Below are 7,606 nucleotides of genomic sequence, written 5' to 3'. Positions count from 1 at the left end.
ACGCCAAGATAAAAAAATCATTTATCACCTCAGTGAAAAAGTTTTTTTTTAAAATAAATCATGCGATGTCCTGGAATCTAGTAAAATCTTTTTGAAGGTTAAACTTGCAGTCCCTAAATTTAGAAATATGTTAAGAAGAGACCTGGATGAGAATTAGAAAATTTTGGTGTTATAGGATTTGAATGAGGCATCCTTGAGAAATCTAGGAAAAGGAAGACGGTCGACTTTCTAATGGAAATCTTTAGCTTATGCTTGAGGACAAGCATTGTTTAAATTTGAGGGTGTGATAACGGGCAGAAATGCACGTTATACAGTGCTATGTTATTAAACAATGCAGGTTTTCGTTGATAAAAATATTAAGATTGCGTCCAAAACATTAAGTTCACAATATTGCGGTCGCATGCGTCCATCACATCAAAACAATTAATTTATGTATTTTTGTACAGAATATGCGTTGACGCAAAGCGAAAAATGCGATCCAAAAATCAACGGTCGAGCGCATCAAAAGATTGTGTTACCGCAAGGCTATGCGGTCATTTGCACTCGCAAATATTCTACTCAAGAAGGTTGCCGCATAGACCCGGTGCAACTTGGTGGGGCGCATCTGGGTGAAAAGCGTAATAAATCACGATGGGACAGAAAGCTGATGACAGTCGATTCCGAATTAAGTTGACAAGCCGTTAACGAAATATTGTAGCAAGTACACTCAACTTTTCGGTGACAAATATTCTGCGCATCAGACAGAGAATTTATGCCATCTCATCAGTGCAATCATAAGAGAGAAGAAGCCTTTCACCCCGAAGCTCTATAAATACCAGAGGCCACCTTCAGTGAAGGATTTCGACAGTTAAATAATTTTCCCTTAGATAGAAGTATCTTTGTTCATTGTTTCTTATACTTAAAAGGTGGAGCGAAAGAATGGAAGAGATGCCGGAAGATCACCCTGTCAGCTCGAGAGAGAACCCAGGAGGAGTGGGAAAACAGAGATAGGGCTGACTCTCGCGAGAGCGAGATTATCTTTTGAGCAGAGTAGAGAAGAATAGTGTAAAAGCCTTGGGAAGGAAGAGATTGCTACCAGGCTCTTTATTCTTATTCCGCATTGTTATTCTGTATTTCAATTCTATATCTATAAAATGGAACTTGCCTATCTACTCTGTTCACCCTTTTAAAAGCACGCATGAGTAGCTAAATCTATCGAATAGGTTGAGAAGAATTTAGCTAACATGAACTAGTTTTCATTGCATGCGATCATCTTGTCTTATGTTGCACCCAACACCCCTTTAGAGCTACTCAAGAGAGAGTCTAAAGAAAGAACCTAAGACTTAAGAGAGCTAGGTTAGAATCTAGACTCGAGAGAGCAAGATTAGATCTGCATAAGCGAGAGACAGAGACTTAGAGATAAGTTTTGTTTGTCAACATGCATCGCTCATGCACCCTAGAGATAGGTTATGATATTATGTGGTCGCTTTGTATGTGTAAATGTCAATTGTCATCGCATAAACAAGAATAGAAGCTTATGTGTAGGTCCTATAGACTTATCGCATATATCGCATGCGTTCTAGAACTAGAAGCTATAACATTTGCATTGAGAGATGATTTGCTATTGTATGTGTGTAGCATGACCGTATAACATGAATGCAATCCTAAGAAGTGTTAGTTGAATCCCTTCTCAACCCGTTCCCCTGCATATTCATCACATCTTCCGTAATTATAACTCTTTTCTTAACTCCGACGCATACATTTTATACTGTAAACAACAACCCAACAACTCTTTGATTTATTGGTTACCACAAAGTCATCTTAAAAATTATTGCGGCATATTGTTTTCCTTAGTCCCTGAGTTCGACCCTGGACTTGCCAGAAAACTCAGTAAGATTTATACTTGGATTCTGCTGAGAAAACTTGTTTCACAATGCATTTTCCATCACCACAATACCTTTCATTATTTTACCGCATAAAATAACTCATTACTAAGCATGTCTCCAAGACAAGTAAATTAAATTTACTATCATTGGATCTCTTCCTATTTTGGAAAACAGTGGGCTCAACTTGAACACCCTTATTATGAACTCTTCTTCCGATGTCAAACCTCTTTGATAAACTTTGTTAGAGTTAGCAACTTTTACCTCCTCTATTTGTCCCTTGATGTTCAATACAAACTAGAGTTTAAATAGGGAGCTGACATTATTGGTTTCGTCTATATCAGCCTCATCCTGTTTGAATTGTGAGGACACTCGCTATAACAACTCTTGCATTGATTGCATGATCTGAAGTGTAGTGACCATGCTCTCAAATCTTTGGCCAAGGCATCAAGTATGCTTGCCAAAATGTGAACTCAAGCCTCAAGATTGGCCTTCGTCCACCTTTTGTATACATCACGAACATTTCGTGTTGCATCAAGGATTGGAACTGGAGGACATTCCTCAGTCAATATGAAGTTAAGGTCGTTAACCACGAACATAGTTTTAATCTTTCCATGTTGTGTAATTGAATTTGGTCAATATTTTAGCATTAAGAAGATTCATTGAAGCGCTAGTCAATTTTTCTGATAAAAAAAAAATTACTTATTTTAAACACTTATACAAAAATTTATTTTAATCCAATCAGTTTAACAAAAACTAATAATAACCCAACATTATTCCATTTTGTAATGATGCTCAAGTGATTTAAGATAAAAGCTACCGAAGGATTGTCAGTCACCCCTTCCCTAAATTGAGACACTTTTTAACCAACCATTACACCAAAATAACTTTTATTTTTTCCTATAACAATTAGTCACCATTAATTTGGGCAAGAAATCATTAACCTTTTTAACAATTTCTTGCAAGTGTGACCCATCATTTTAGACCCTAGAGTTCCACCCCAATGAGCCAACTAAAGGGAAAAATCGATTGGGACAAAAACTAAAGCGATAAACCATTTATGGTGTTTGCCCCTAATATTGACTAAATGCACAAATCATTCGAAGGGGGACGCTCTTAAGACACCTCGAGGTCGTGCAAAAAGGTATCACAATGCAAACTAATGAAGGAGACTGTAGGGTATGTTGCCACATATCCTTCTCCTACTTACTATAAACAGTCTCTTCATTCACCTTGATATTGACCCATGCAAACACCATTGAAGGGGGACGCTCCCAGGGTGCCTTGAGGCCAAGTATGAGTCTCACGGTGTGAATGTTTAGGGAGAACATGAGTGGAAAACTTTGACATATCGTATATATCTTTTTCCTCCTACTGAGTATTTTACAAAAATGGGTTTATTAACTTAGTAAAAATTGGCTAATTAATATTAACTAAGTCTTTATTAATTTGCTCAATATAATGCTTATATTGAATGTTTCAACAATATGTAACTTCATTTGTTAACATTTTAACGAAGCCAATATTTATTGCATGCTTATAAAATATTTGCCAAATTCACCTTCCAGGTTAGTTCTCAGGTAGAGGTATTTCGTTTTTGTCAGCTTAAATACTTCAGCCTAGACAAAACTTTCCTTAGACAAAGGTCCCTTATGGGTTAACTATTTTATAAATTTAATCTCTTATTAAAATTCATTTTAATCCTACCAAAACAAATTAAAAGATTAGCTTATTTCTAATCTCATTAGAAACATGTTTAACATAAGGCCAGGTAAATCAATTTCAAATCATCTAAAATTAAAATGGACTCATGTTTGCATGCAACTCTTTATTATAGATTTTAATTCTAATTTCATTATACTTATAACCATTATAAAATAATGAAAAATAAAATCTATAGTTGCATTCAAAGACATTAATTAAATAATATTTATATTTATCTAAGTAATGTGATGCTCAATGCAAAATTTATTTTAATTGAAAAATATAACACTTATATCTAACAATTATTAAGCACACATATCCATCATGTCATCATACATTATAACAATTATAACCTATTATGATGCATGAACATGCTTAATGTACCATACATCTAAAATAATATAATACTTATACTAAGATGCATGAGCATGCTAATTTAATCATGCATCCCAAAAATACAATACTTACATTTTGACATGAACATGTTTATCCTAAGGTGGGATTTTGAATCTAAATGGCATACTTTATGCACCATTCAAAAATAATTTAAATCATACATCTCATGCATAATTAAATTAACAAAATAGCAAAGTTGATCGGCTATTGGCATTCCTGAAAAATAAAATAGAATCTAAAACCCTAGATTTTAGAACCTAAAAGAAAACGGAAAAAGACAAAAAAAAAAAAAAAAAAACTACTTCTGCTCAGCAGCGACGATGAATAAACCAAAGCTCAAAACGACGATCCAATCTTTTAAAATGATACCCTAGGTGTCCTGAACATACTGACCAAATTTCAACACGATCCAACGATTAGAACTCCAGGTATTGATAAATTTGTAAAAGTTGTCCCTGAAAACCAAACTGTACTGCATTGTTTCTCTCTATTTTTTCTTGTTTTGCTTTTGTTTTTCTGGGTTTTTTCACAACTTTTTGCCACAAAAGACACGAACTTACATACTCAATTTACAGTAAAAAAAAAAAAAAAAACCCATAAACACTAGGTTTTACATTGATCTCATCAATTAAAACTGTAAAACTAAATGGCAAAAACTTAAACAGTCAACCCGCAAACCACAATTAAAATCACATACATCTCATGCATATATTTTAAAAGCAACCCATCATTCTTTATGATTTTATTTCTAAAAAACCAAAAATAAAAAAAATGCACAAATTGAACTCCAATACCAATTGAAGGGATCGAATCCCAAGCGGAAGCGTGTAAGCGTTTTGTAATTTTGTTTTTCAATTTTACATAAACAAAATACAATATAAAAATAACAACATTATGGATAAAAAATTCGAGATTAACATGCATTTAAGAGAATAAAAGAGGGAAGAGTTAAATATTGCCTTTGTAGATTCTTAAATTCTTCATGATTCCCTTCATGTTTTTTTTCTAGAATGTCTCTTCAATGATCAGGGGACACCACTATAAGTGAAACCTTGTTATTCTCTAGGATCTCAAGAATTGGATGTGGGATAGCTAAGCTACTTTTACTAACGGGATAACTAAGCTTCTACTGATGGTTTCTTTTAGCGTCGGAGATGGTTACTTCACCCGACGCTCAATCTACTATTTAACTGTCAGAAAAGATAATCTTGACCTATTTTTAGTATTACCTTTGTCGACAGTGACCTATTTTAGCATTGGAAAAAAGGTAAAAGAAAAAAAAACATGAAATCACACTTTTTCGTGATGCCTGTATCATCGGAATTACATATTTAGGCGTCGGAAATATCTTTTTTCTTTATTTACTAAATATTATATATGTTTTTTTCTTTTTTATGAATGTCATACCTGTTTGAATCTTACAAATATCAAATAAATTGAAATTAAAACTGATAAAATTAATTAGATATCTACAACATTAAATAATATCCACAAAACATGTTTGAATCTTATAAATTTATCAAATAAACAAATACTAATAAGATTCGTCTTTAACATTACATTGAAGGAACCAGTGAAGGTTCGTAGCGGAAAAGGATCATCCCAATTTTCATTTTTTTTTTTTTTTTTATAAAATCCCAATTTTACAGAATAAGAAAAATATGCATTACACATATTTAAAATTATAGCATATGTAGAAACTAATTAGGGAAGAAACAACACTTACCCTTGAAGCCAAATGGTCTTCACGAATTCCCTTGATCAGGATCACGAACCCTTCGTTCTAGATCTTGATCTTCAAAATACGGCAACCCAAATGGCACCTCCACTTGAGAACCATCTATATTCTCTTGGGATTGAGAATTCAAGAGTTGTGAGCTCTTAGATTTTGGAAGAGAGAGAGATCTGAGGAGAAAGAATAATACTTTTCTTCTAAGTGATTGGAAACTACCAAGCGAATATATCTTACCATCAGAGAGTTGAGGAAGAAGATAAAAAATAAACTGTCCCCATCCTCACGTTTTGGTTGAGAGAATTAAGAGGAGGAAGTTGTAACTCCCTCCCTTTAATTAAATTAAAATTAGAATTAATTTAATTTAATTTTTATATATAAGTATGTATGTATGTTATATCAAATATAACACATAACCTGTAATTTTTATATTGTATCGAATATAATATAACTTATAGTTTTATTTTCTCTCAACAATGCATTGTATTTAATATAAATCACATTTATACTAACAGTTATATGAGTCTCATCCATATAATTAATATTTGAATCATATTCAGATATTTAATTCTTCTCTATCATTTATGGTATTTAACATAAATCATATTTATATTAAATTTAATTATATGAAATTCATTCATATAATTAGTATTTGAATCATATTCAAATATTTAATTCCTCTCAAAGTAACTTTTATGTTATAATGTACAGAATACATTATATTAATTATATCACATATAATTAATTTAATTAGTTATATCATATAAAATTAATTCCTTAAATTAATTTGAATAATTAAAATTAATCTAAAATTAATTCTCAATAATCTTTGTTGAGCTACATAGTGGACTTTATGGACCCATAGATTGAAACTTCAATGGTACTTGAATAATTAATTAAACTCTTTAATTAAATTACCCAACATCCATTAACTGTTACTCCACTAAAGACCGACAGTTGCACATTTCACACTATATATATATTTCTATATCCATTGGGTATAACCAGTCAACAACACAATGACCCTTCACAAATTATTCATAAGTACAAATGGTCCAAAATTACCGTTTTGCCCCTGTAGTTACATCTAGCATATTAAGTACCACTAAATGAATAATAAGTCATAGTCCAACTATGACCAAATCCCTTTCGGGCCAAGAGGGGGTGTGGCCACATTGTTCAAGCCTCGGAATCAGCCCTTATGGGAGTAATTTTTCTACTTACCCCAACATCAGGGAATGAGTAAATTCCGTCTTGTGTAATTGTGTTCCCAATTAACTGATCAGACGAATCCCCAAAATGGTAGGCGTATTGAGTCGACGATCTGCCCACCCTCACCCATACAAATCAAAGGACTTCCTTCATGGGTAGGTATTCACAACTCACTCAAGATTCAGGTCATGTCACCTACAATCATCCTAGTAAAATGTAAGTCTCTACTATTAACAGTGTTATATAATAAGACTAGTCAATTCGTGGTCCGATCTTATACAAACTCTTTGTATAGGATATCCCCACTCACATGTCTTCACATGAATGATCAGGATCAGATCATTTATAGCACTTTACAATGCTTGTAACATCTATAAAACGGGCCGTATCCATAGTGTCAAGTACCCAACCTTATCCATCTACTACAGACCATTTAGGTTATCATTTAAATATGATCCACCTGTATGTCTCTACATACATATTTAAATTACATAAAATAATCTAGGATCTTAGTTTATTGGATTGAGTATATGCTCATAAAACAACAATTATTTTACTAATAACAATTTGTTTATACAATGTTTACAAACTGCAAGAATACAAGAGAGATTTAGGACATCAATCCCATACGTAATATCCACAAATTTGTAACCCCAACATAACATTACACAATATCTATAAAGTACTTATAAAACACAAT

This window comes from Benincasa hispida, chromosome 6 (assembly GCF_009727055.1).
Source record: "Benincasa hispida cultivar B227 chromosome 6, ASM972705v1, whole genome shotgun sequence".
In the NCBI taxonomy this organism is placed as follows: Eukaryota; Viridiplantae; Streptophyta; class Magnoliopsida; order Cucurbitales; family Cucurbitaceae; genus Benincasa; species Benincasa hispida.
This window is presented reverse-complemented; position numbering follows the sequence as displayed.